The sequence below is a fragment of the Gymnoscopelus microlampas genome (genome assembly GCF_963454915.1).
Source record: "Gymnoscopelus microlampas genome assembly, chromosome: 10".
Lineage (NCBI taxonomy): Eukaryota > Metazoa > Chordata > Actinopteri > Myctophiformes > Myctophidae > Gymnoscopelus > Gymnoscopelus microlampas.
The window spans coordinates 13771811-13785015 of NC_139947.1; positions in this window are offsets into that span (position 1 = coordinate 13771811).

Genomic DNA, 13205 nt, shown 5'->3' on the forward strand with positions numbered 1-13205 from the left:
CAACAGTCCTGGTGGTGTTGGCTGGATCATTTGCCTGGAGGGAAATTGCTATGACTGTGGCTCTGGAGTGTTAATTCAATGTAAGAAAGAACAAATGTAACCAGATGGACCTTGGTTACTTGGTTATTTGTACACTCTCAGAGGTAAATTAGTACTCAAGATTTTACTGTGCAACATCACTTTGATATCTATAATACTTCTTTAATACCTCAAGTCCATATTTACAACCAGTGATTCTATCAAAACTATTTAGCAATATCAGAATCAGCCTATGTTGTGTGTGTGTGTGTGTGTGTGTGTGTGTGTGTGTGTGTGTGTGTGTGTGTGTGTGTGTGTGTGTGTGTGTGTGTGTGTGTGTGTGTGTGTGTGTGTGTGTGTGTGTGTGTGTGTGTGTGTGTGTGTGTGTGTGTGTGTGTGTGTGTGTGTGTGTTTTGACTGCATGGGTCAGAAGCACTTTGTCAAAATTAAATATGTTGTCCTCACATAATCATATGCAAACCTCATGTAACTGAGAATAATTCAGGATGAAGTTATTGAGCAAATATTATGATTTAAAAAGAATATATAGTATTGATTGATTGATTGATTGAATCTTTTATTAGACAGAAATGTGAAACAGCACGAGTATAGTCAAACACTTTGTCTAAAAGGATAACACCAAAAAAGTCCTTGCGGTCTTGTTTCCATTGGGGTCCTAGTATAAATATGAATCTATAATTTTTGGAGTTTCCAGTGCATCGCCTACACCAAGGAACATAATAAAAGTTTGAAATTAAGAAATGTTAGGAGGAAAATTAAGGAAAATCCCTCTTTTCTTGGGACAAGGCAAAAGCCATTAAGAAATATCCTCAATGAGATGATCACGCTCGACATCTACATTTTTAATAAACATTGATGTTGATTTTTCCGCCTCATAATAACACGTAGCCTTCAGTCAAATTCTCTCAGTTTGAGATAAATCTTCATGCCATGGAATATCTCTCATCACCAGTCTGCAATTTGAGAACACAAATGAACTGATTAACATGATGATTGGTGATTAGCATACTGATAATGAGAGATATACATATTTTATTCATATTGGTGCAGGACTTGTTTTCCCTGACAGTTCAAAATTGTTTACACTTTCCATTTGTATTTGTTCTAAACAAGTTATATTATGTAATTGTGATTGTATGTGATTTAACATACAATAATATTAACGTATCAAGAAGAGATATTAAAGGTGAAATGCCTTTTTATGGCTAAAATAAATACAATAAATAACATAATAAATGTGTAAATATAATACCAGGATCTATCTCCTTCCTCTGTGGAGTGAGGTGTCATCTGGGATCAAATCTGGTCATATAGACAAAAATTGAGTTGATTGATTGACTGATTGATTGATTGATTGATTGATTGATTGATTGATTGATTGATTGACTGATTGATTGACTGATTGATTGATTTAAATCTTTATTGAAAAAATGCAAATGCATATACATTTGTACATATCTCAAAGGGATAAAACACAACAATAAAACTGGAGCGCTTATTTCCATTGTGGTTCCATTTTATTCATGACTCATGGCTATGCAGACATTGTTATGTTTCTGGTCCTTTATTTGGCTTTTTTTTCTCTCTCTCTCTCTCAATTTTTGCTGTAAATAGAATTGAGAAGAATATCATTTCCATATTCTTCGAGTATATGTGTCCAATTGTGTCCAGGATTGCTGAAGATACATTTTCCACCAAGATATAAATACATAATTGGGTGAGCGATCACTTACAGGAGAATGGTTTAGTTTTAAGTGATTACAATTCACCCCCATACCCACACAGGGCTTTCTGACTGAATCGATTTTATACCATGAAATACACCTCAACTCACAAAAATAAAATCCACACAGTAAAATTCTCACTGAGAGTGTACCAATGGAAACAAACGGACCCACAAGAGTCCATTTAGTTCCATTTTGTACATTTACAATATCACTGATGATTTGACTGTGCACAGCAGCCCCTTACTTTATTTATCTGTGTTCCATTCAATGCCCAGCCTCCCAGAAACTACAATGACCTCAAGACTAAATGTTCTTTTTTGACTATGTGGTAAAGCATTTGTTTAGCATGACCTAAATAGCTGTGAAGTGAATGCTCCAGCAGCTCTCTCTCTCTCTCTCTCTCTCTCTCTCTCTCTCTCTCTCTCTCTCTCTCTCTCTCTCTCTCTCTCTCTCTCTCTCCTCACCATCTCTTTTGCTCTATCAAAGCAAAGTAAAGAACAGCTTTGGGTTGATTTGTACATTTGCAGTGACCTGTGGGATGCAAGAATCAACGATGTGGGTCAGCCAGTGGTATCTCAGGGACGCTGAGTGAAGCAGAGCCTCCTCCGCGCTCCATGGCTCTGATTTCACCTTTGATGCAAATGAGTCACATTGTATTATTTCTCTATGTGCATTTTCATACGACATTATCCATCCATTCACTCATTCCTTCATTAAAAGGGTTGGCTGTAGTGGCTCAGGAGATGGAGTTGTTGTTTGGGAACTGAACTAAAAGGATCCTGGTTCAGTCCCCAGCTCGATTCCTGGCTTTGCGTCGAAGTGTCCTTGTGCAAGACACTGATCCCCTAACTAGCCCGATGAGGGTGGGGTGCCTTGCATGGTTGCCCATACTTGCCTCCATCATTGGCGTGTGAATGTGTGTGAATGAGTGAATTTAACGTGCATTTTAAAGCGGGTTGGATGACGGTGCCATAGAAATGGAGATCATTCACCAAAATGAATGCCAGCCACGGATAGTGGAGTAATGTCTCAGTTTAAGCTCTGTCTGCTTATGACAGCCATAATTAAAGACACAAGTCCTGTGAGTCCGACAGTGTTTGCATCGACACAGAGGTGTATATACAGTCAGAAGACGTCTGGCACATATGCACAGCCCTGTCTGACAGCCAACACGTTTATGGGGATTTAGTAAACATATGACCTCCATGAGAACCACTATGGGGGCACTAAATCGCTTCAAATTTTGTACATGTGTTGCTAGGCAACAGCATAATCGGTCTCGGTCTCCCTCCTCTCGTATGCAGCTCTCTCTCTGGTGGGATTGCTGCGCTGCTATCACTGAAAATGTTTAATTAACTTCTACAAAAACTCCATTAATGGCAGAGATTAAGGTTCTGAGGGTTAACAAAAAAAACACATCAGTGGCCTACCCAGATATATGGAACGACGAACGTGCAAATGTGTGTCAAAGATGAACAAAAAGGGGGGCCTTTGAAATTAAATAGCCAATGTAGGCTGCATGATGCGAGTTAGATTCTAACTTAGCTGTACTAGTTTCAATAAATGTGACAAACTTTTACTTTAATAAATTTGGTGGATTGATTGAATACTTTATTAACCGTTTGCAAAAAGTAGAGATGTACAGTTATACAATATTACTAAAAAGGATAACACAAAAAGCCCTGAGGGCTTGTTTCCATTGTGGTCCTGTGTATTCCATTCATCAAGACATACTATAGGCCGACAGCATTGTGTTGATTGTAGTGATCAATTCTTAAGTTAAATTCATTCCTCCTAAGTCATTCTGCAATCATTTTCCAATAAATGGCAGCTATTGTAAACAGTCTAAACTAAACGAACAAATGTTGCGAATAATTTGTTTCTTGTTTTATTTATCTATGGTCAGAATGGGCCTGCTTTGGATTCTCCGCCTAACAATTAAATAAATACATAAATGAATGAATGAATGAATAAATAAATAAATACATTCAAATCTTGGTATAAGTAATCAAATTATATCATTTGTAGGTATTATTGGTAACCTATTGAATAAGAATTATAATGTGGAAAATGCAAGGGCACCATACACTACAATGTTCTCAGTGACAGCCAAACTTTGTAATTTAACACATGGCATGTTTCATTTGAGTTCAAACGATACAGTATTCTTGATCTCTCTCTATCAGAGTATCGTTTGATGTCTTGTCATGACTCTAAGGTCCACGTTTTTAGATTAAATGGTTGATGTGATTATATATAGGACGATAAAGCCTTTCTTTCTTCTTCAAAAGAAAGGCTTTTGTAGAGTGCTGTTTATAAAATCAGAGATGAAGTGCTTTGGTGTAAAAAAAAAAAAAAAAAAAAGATTAATCAGAACCAGCCAATAGCTATGCTATCAGCCTTTGGCCAAACCATCTAGAACAGGGTTTACCTGTATGTACAATAGTATCTGAGTAAATCTGTCTTCAAGTACATTCTGCTTACATGAAGAGTGTTAAAGTTAGATTGTAATTGAAAATCTATGCATGTAAAAGAAAATCTCATTGAGCATTCACGTGCTTCATGTTCATGTGAAGCACTTTTGTACTGGCTATTTCAATTTGGTCAAATCAGGTGCAGACGTCACCACACTAAAGCATTCACACAAGCAACCAGCCTGTATAGCTCGGCTTCACCACTGTACTGTAGTGCAGGGGTCTTCAACGTTTTCAGGCCAAGGACCCCCTAGCTGAGAGAGAGAGAGGTGAAGCAGGGACCCCCTCTATATTGTATAAAATTGTGTTTCAGATTTTTTTTTTAAAGCTCACTCTGCTCTTTTTCCCCCTTTACACCTATACCTCTTTGCCAAACATAGCAGATCTACAAGCTCACAACGCCTCGGAGCGCGAGGCGTTGTGAGCTTGTAGATCTGCTATTTTCGGCTAATGTTCCCCTCAGAATAGGAATGCTAGGATTCAAGTGGTTAAAAGAAAAAATCATATCACACAAAGATTTGGCGGACCCCCTGTAGTAAGTCTGAGGACCCCCTCCCCCCACTCTGAGGGGCGGCAGTGGCTCAGGGGTAGAGTGGCCGGGTAGAGTGAACTGGAAAACCGCAAGGTTCCCAGTTCGATCCCGGGCTGGGGCGCTCCCCTAGAGTTAGTGTCGAAGTGTCCTTGAGCAAGACGCTGAACCCCTAATTGCTCCCGATGAGCAGGTTGGTGCCTTGCATGGTTTCCTCCGCCATCGGTGTATGAATGTGTGTGTGAATGGGTTAATGGCACAATCAATGTAAAGCACTTCGGATAGAAGCGCTATATAAATGCACCATTTACCATTTTACCATTTACCCCTAGGGGTCCCGGACCCCCTGCTGAAGACCCCTGCTGTAGTGTGATTTGTGAGGCTTCATTCACAAAATAGTGAAAATTGTTTGTGTTATCCTTTTAGCCGTAATGTCTGACCACGTGCAGTTAACATTTTTTGTAAAGTATCCAATCAATCAATTCAATCAAACAGTCTACCCTGTATTTACTACTGTACATACTACCACAACTACTTAAATGTTGAAATGAAGATTGGAAAAAAGACTGTCATGTCATACCAGGTGACAAACAATGTTTCATGGATAAGGGAGCTGTATGGTTTAGAACCATGGACAGAGCTCACCTGTCCAGCACCAAGGACAGCTCACAGGTCAAGTGGTTTAGAACCATGGACAGAGCTCACCTGTCCAGCACCAAGGACAGCTCACAGGTCAAGTGGTTTAGAACCATGGACAGAGCTCACCTGTCCAGCACCAAGGACAGCTCACAGGTCAAGTGGTTTAGAACCATGGACAGAGCTCACCCGTCCAGCATTATAATGTCATTTTGCGTTTGTGTGTGTGTGTGTGTGTGTGTGTGTGTGTGTGTGTGTGTGTGTGTGTGTGTGTGTGTGTGTGTGTGTGTGTGTGTGTGTGTGTGTGTGTGTGTGTGTGTGTGTGTGTGTGTGTGTGTGTGTGCGCGCGTATGTGTTTGCTGTTCAAATTATTTTGTGAATGGTTAGTTTACAACCAAAATATAGGCTAGTAGTAGTACTGTACAATCAATGGGCATTGACAGTTGATTGATTGACAATCAATGGGATTGACAGTGCGTGCGTACGTGCACGTGCTCACACGCAAGATAATGAACGGGTCAAAATCAGGTGCAAATTTTCAGTTTGAATCAAAATGTAAAACATTTTTATACAGAAGCATGAAAGCTGGCCTATTCAATGTCCCAAACCATGACTTATAATTGTGCAACGTTTGGAGACAATTGCAAGTGCAAGTGACAAGAGCCTACACCAGACCAAGTGACAACCGTCTTAGTGTCCCACGACAATTCAGTGTCAGGTGAAGGAAATGCCCAACATCACATTATCATCATCACCACCACCAACATTTGCATCATCATAATCATCAGCAGTAGCAGTAGCAGTACCAGTAGCAGCATCAGCTTAGCATCACCATTATCATCATCACCACCATCATCTTCATCTTCATCACACCACATATGAACAACCCCAGACATGGAGTTGTTTAGATGGTAGATTTAACAGAAGCCTGCGATTCCTCCTCAGCACACACGCAGGCCTATACTAATCTCCTCCATTCAACCACATCACTATGGAAATGGACTGGAGCCAAGCTCCTCACCCCAATTTACACCACAGTGTAGCTCGCCATCACATTTATCGCCAGCGCTATCTTTCGAGTAACCGTGCGGTCGTGTCAGTCACGGATGGGAAGGGTATGCGGCAAATAATAACTAACTGTACCTCAATGTTTCTCAACGCATTCAACGCATTGTCGAGACCCAAAAGACATCTGTATATAGCTAGTAAAGCTATATACAGTACATTTTTTATTTATTGATGAAAAAAATAAAAACAAAATATTGGAAACGAAAAATAAAGGGATATTTACTCCATAAAGATGGGTATTCGACCCCAAAATGGGTCTGCTTGGGAAACGATGATCTGAGTGTGCAGCCAGGTGTCAACTCCATGCATCATCACCAGGTTGTAGAATAATGGACTTGGTGTTGTGTTACCTATTCTACTCAATGAGACTGTAGCTGTTCCAGAGAGTGGTTGAATTTTGTGGTATTTGATTTTATTATTTTTCTGAAAATATGAAAAGTGAATATTGTTTATTTTGGGTAATATACTGTATTGTATGTATATGGAGTATGGTGATATAGACATATTGCCTTCCACTGTTCTCTGCGTTGTGGCCTGCTGTAGCAGATATCACGTGACAGCAATCACTGAACATTGGGTTCACCTGAGTGAGCTTAGGTGCTGGTAATCAGATCAAAGAAAGTTTCAGAGCTGTGAGGAACTCTGTCTGTGTCAAGAAGAAAATATAAAACGATAAAAAGCACTAACACTCCTGAATATAACTGGGCAGAAGGCGCACGCGGTATGTTACTCTTTATTTTGTTGGTCTGTACAATGCTTGTTGTTGTTGTTTTGTTTTGTTTTGTTTTGTTTTGTTGTGTTGTGTGTGTTTATAGACGCCTTAACAGACGACGTCACACTGATATGAAACAGTATGCGCGCGCAGGTCGGCAGCAAAAGAACCCCACCGCTCGTAAGATGCAATGTAAAAGTGGTCACAGTCTCACGTGTAAAAATGCATCCCATCAAACTTTCAGATGCTGTTTTTCTCCCAGTGTGGAGGAAGAATGCTTAGGATTTTTACTGTGATCTCTCGCTCTTGAAATATATAATCCTTGGTTTCTGTTGTGTGTAAACAATAATAACAATTCAAAGCAGTTGTCCTCAAAACTCCACCTCCAGTGGCTGTCATAAGAACGGAGGGAGCGCTCTATGAGCATGGGCCATGGGCCATGAGCCAAGCAGGTTCTGGTGCCATGATTCATGGCACCAGAACCTGCTTGGCTCGCGCAGCTGCAGCCCGTCAAGACTAATTTATGCTCCGTCCCGCGAAGGTGTCGCGCGCAGAGAACGGCCGAGAATAGCAGATCTCACAGCGGTCGCATCCGCGACGCGATTGTGAGCTTGTATGTCAGCTGTTCTCGGTGCGCAATACCGTTGCGCGATGAAGTATATACTGTATGTGTCGCCAGGGCGCACCCCACTAGCCTACACACAGAGGAGGTTGAATGAACTGAAACAAGCTCACCCTAAAACAGCAGGTGTGGGGATCTGTTAGGAAGTGATTACATGAAACAGTCACCTGTGCGTCCAGTCTCAATGTTTGTAAACAAATAATTGGTCAACTAAAAGTGGACATTTCATTTGTTATGTGGACATTTCATGGACATTTAAAAGGAATACAGCATGGATGTTAACAAGCTCATTCATAATTCATGTGCATAATTCATTGTGGTTAAAAAAAAAATTTTTTAATGTCATTTCATTCACAGTTTTTCACGTTGTCTCATCTTGGGAGAAATAAAAGCCCTAGTGAACATCAGTTGGAGCGTGGTTTACTCTGCCTCAGAAAAAGACAGTTTAGGAGCAGTTATAGAGACAAATCCATGTCAGAAAGTTACTGTAAGCCAAAACGAATTATTTAATGTATTAACCGTATGAACCCTAACGTCCTTAGTCTGTCAATCAGCAAAATTAGCATAACAGCTAACAACGCACTCAACGCATTGTGAAAATCAGCTATTTCCGGTGAAGAGATTTGATCTGAGGGAATAAATATGGAGATACAACTGTTCGGATCGCATATTACGAGTGCTCAAATCAAATCTATTTGCTCACGAATTATGCAACATATCTATCTCCATAAATAAAGGAGCGGACCTAGTAGAGAGCCCTGGGGGACTCCAGTCAACTAAGTATAGGATTAAGTGGTGTAGGGGAAACAGAAAAAAAAATATTCCTATCCATTTTGTGGAAATATCGAGGTGCATGGAATAGCATGCTTTCATATTCCTTGTGATCGGTACCTACAGTATATTCCCTTTCTTCGCTTATCCTCTGGCAAAGTTGTGGGTGAATATTTGTCATGGTTTTAAAAGGTTTATCAGCTTCAAAGCTGAGTGATAGTCGCAGGGCCGGCCCTGTCCATTTGAGGGCCCTAAGCGGGTTAGGCAAGTCAGATTTAAGACTTTTTTAATGTTACTTCTAAAGAAATTTAAGACCAACTCACTAATAACTAAAAAATTACCAATGACACCAATTACTCACATTTAGGGTACATTTTGTCCACACATTTAAAAGAGTTCACCACAAGGGTGAAAAACAATACAAATAGTCTATGCCATACATTTTAAATGTATGGCATGCAAAAACACACAATAATAATACAATAAAACATTACAGTTTGGATAGGGATAGCAGTTTTTTATCCATTTTGATCCCCTTATCAATCCTTCTTTATCGATCCCACTATTGATCCTTTTCTATTGTTGGTAGTTGTCGTTGTCTATTATTGGTAGTTGTTGGCAAATTTGGCAAATGGTAAACATATGATCTATCATTAAACAGAAGTTCTTGCAGATGAGGCAAGGTATGTACTGTCACTTTAAAAGCGTTTATACTTCGTCGCACGATGGTGTCGCACTCCAGAAGTAGCCTAAATCTACCAGCTCAAAGCGTGTTGCGTCGCACCTCACTGTGAGCACTGTGACGATGATGATGCTCGCTTGTCGCCCGATCAGTTCAATTCAGCAGAAACAAACAGCAAACACATGTATTAGTTAGGCCGGCCTCCTGCGGGGGGCCCCTAGCAACTCCCGGGGCCCTAAGCGGCCGCGTTGTTCGTGTATAGGGCGGGCCGGCACTGGATGGTCGATCAATTGATTGTTAAAATAAACATGCTCTGAAAATACATGCAGCCCACCCATCTAACCACTTAACAGCCGAATGGCCAGATATTTTATTTATTACATACTTGTTGGAATTGCTTTTAATTAGGATAAGGATAATTCCTTTTAACAGTTTAACAACTGATGAAAAGTTGTGATTTTTTGTTTAAACGTATTGACTCGCGACCCATTCTTTTTTCCGCGCTCCCACTTAGTAGAGTTGGCTTTCAACTCCATAAAACCGATTGGCTTTCAACTCCATAAAACCGTCTTTGTTTTGGTGAGTAGCGAAAGTGTATTTCTTATTTTTACTCCCAACGACGGGTAATGTAGCCTGTGGTGCGGTCGTATTGGCTCATCGGTAGCATAGCCTTAAGGGGAGAGGAACTCCACTGTCTAGGCCAGGGCTACTCAACTTAAGATGGCTCAGGGGCCACTCAGCAAAATACCAAAAGTCCAAGGGGCCGCAAGCTAAAAATGACGGTCCTATTTTTGATTTTTTGATTTTGGAACACACACTACACATTGTTATTGTTATAAGAAAATGTACATTTTGACATCATATTCTTTTCACTGGACCTGTTTATTTTGTGTGTATGTCCAGTGGCATCAGTTCAGCAAAAGCCAAGGTATGGCAAGGTTAGGGTTGCCAACTCCCAGAGATTGAAATAAGGGGACACCTATCCTGGGCGCGGCCGAAAAAAAATGGGGGTCAAACCCCCCCAAAAACCCGAAATGCATAGAAAACTATGCATTATACCTGTAACAATTGATGTTTGTTTTTGAAAAAAAAAATAGCAACCCATATATTTGAACGGAAATGTATATTTCTTTTATCCTGTGCTTAAAAAAAAAAAAAAAAAAAAAAAAAAAACATTTTTTTTTTTTTTTTGGTTTGACCACAAGGGGCCGCGCGGGTTGAGTAGCGCTGGTCTAGGCTATGGACCAGAGCTAAGCCTACCCCTGGCCTAAACTCCTGATTAAGCCTCAATGTCGTCTGATGGACAAAGGACCTCTTCAGTTTGACCTTATTGTATGTTGGAACACTGTATCTCCTTCCTGAAGGCAGCAACCTATATTCTCCATACAAAGCATGGCTAGTGTTTGAAGTGATATTCCTTGCCAACCTTTTCATACTGTTATTATACGTAGATGTATAGAGCCTCTGAAGTGGCCAGTGGTCCAACAATCTTTGAACAAATGTTCAGTTGTTGCTGCAGCAGTTGTGACTTTAAGGCTACAGACAGACATCCATACCAGGTGGTACTACAGTACTGCTGAAGAACACTCATAATAACAGAAGTGAAAAACAAAAGAAGAATCTGTCTACTTGCACCAAAAGATCTCAGACGGTGAAGGAAATAGACTCTTTGCTTTGTCTTCTTACCCACTGATTCAGTCTGGTCTTTCCATGACAAAAGATGGTCTATTACTACTCCTAGGTATGTATACGAACATACCTGGTTGATCTGTTCACTATGAATAGTAATGGGGGATCTGTGTATCTCCAGTGGAGCACCAAAAACAATCTCTTCTGTCTTTTTTGTGTTACTGATAAGAGCGTTGTTATCACTCCACTCCACCACCTTATTTACTGTGTTGGTGCAGTCCAGGATCACTGGAACTATCCAAGAGAGAAATCAAAACTGTATCATCAGAGTAGCCTACTTTAGAATGTATTGGTCTGGTTTGTCAGTGCGACATTCAGACAGACATTTCTCAGTACGACAGCTGTCAGTATAAATTATACTAAAATTCAATTAGGCGATTTTACCAGAGGTGGCCAGTGTCATGAGGAGCTGATTTAGGCAAAAATATTATTTTACTCAAAAAAATGACCATTAGTTTAACAAGGTGACAATTTGTAATGGCAAATTTCACATAAATGTAGACAGTTCTGGTCTAAGCATTCTTTAAATGACATTAGGAAAGCTGAGTAAGCTTTAAAATGACTATTAAATGATAAATAATAATAAAACACTCCCTGTTCCTGTCGCTGTCACTTTAGATCTTTTCATAGAAGTGCCAGAAGCATGCCCAGGATTTGAATTAACTGCCTGGGTGACATGTGTGCCCACAGTGAGCCCTGCAACGTTTCTCGACATCACATGACGCTGCAATAGAAACTCAGCATGTTGCCTGTTGGAGTGGTGCCATCTGGACTAAAATTGACCAATCAACTGACCGTGAAAGTTAAACTATAGGTTACTAGCGTAACCCCGGTTCTTTGATATTATGAGCGAGATATCTCACTTGAGGGGGAGCGCCCCCTGGCGTGATCACAGAAGCAGCACTTCTACACTACACAGACAATTCCATTGGCTGGTTCAAGCTCGTGGCCAACGGAGACCACCCCCTTGTGCCCTTGAATAAAAGGCCCCGTTGACAAGAGCGCTTTTATAATAGAAAAATAACTGTGCAGTTTAACCCATTGAGATCGGGAAGGCATCTGGTGTCATTTTAGATTTTAGCATTGGCTATTCAAAAATAGCAGATATACAAGCTCGCAGCTGTGAGCTCTGAGCTTGTAGATCTGCTATTTTCACTACTTCTTAATCTTTTTTTATTTATCTATGGAAATGATTAGATTTTTTTAATTTGATGATTGATTTGATGAACACTTTTTGAAAAAATGTGGAATAGTTTTTAATTGATGATTTATTTTTGTTTATACTTATTTAAATATTTTTGAAATAATATATATAGGTTTTATCTAGGAAACGAGAAAAAAAAGGGGGATATTTACTAATACAACTGGTCACTTCTATACCTCACTGCGAGCTTGTACATCTGCTATTTTTGAACATTTCTGGAAGAATCTTGAAAGTGTGAGAAATACTGATTTAGAAGGCATTGGTGGAATCGGCCTCAGGTCTTCAGGTGATGTACTGAAGTGTTTGTGTCACTTTTCAGCTGAGGTCTGACTCACTCATTGTGTCAAATGAAAACAGGTGTCATTAGAGATGCTAACGATACATTGAGTCATCCCGTCTTAGCCTGATTCAACTCATTTAGGTTAATCAGAGCAATAATTATTCACTTTCTACAGCGTTTAGTTCAGTTGCACAACAGCATATTCCCAGAACCAAAGGAAATCATGTTCTTAATAAAATATTTATCGATATCGTTTATGTTCGTTGCACATTTAAATTTAATATTGCAACGATTAACACAGGCTGCTGGGAGAGAAACAAGTGTAATGGAAATAAGCCCCTGGGGCTTTTGTGTTAGCCTTTTAGCATAACTTTTGAGCTTGAACTGTTATCTTGTCAATAAAGTATTCAATCAATCAAAAAAAGACAAATCTATCAATTTACAGTATAGCAAATTGAAAGATATTTTGAAGAATAGCAATTGCAACCCATAGGCCTAATGCACCCCCCCCCCCACAATAATGCACAACATAATGCACCCCCCACCCACAATAATGCACAACACGTTGTTTGAAATAATAGCCTAAATAACTTCTAATATATGCCATGTACAATTTCCCCATGATATAGTTTAAAGCATTGTGATAGATGATTGTGATCTATCATGGCTGTGGGTATATTTGATGTGTTTACAGCCTAGCATCCCTACAATGAACCAAATGAGATTCCAGTGATTATTATTTGAAAGCACAATTAAAAACAAAATGGCCACA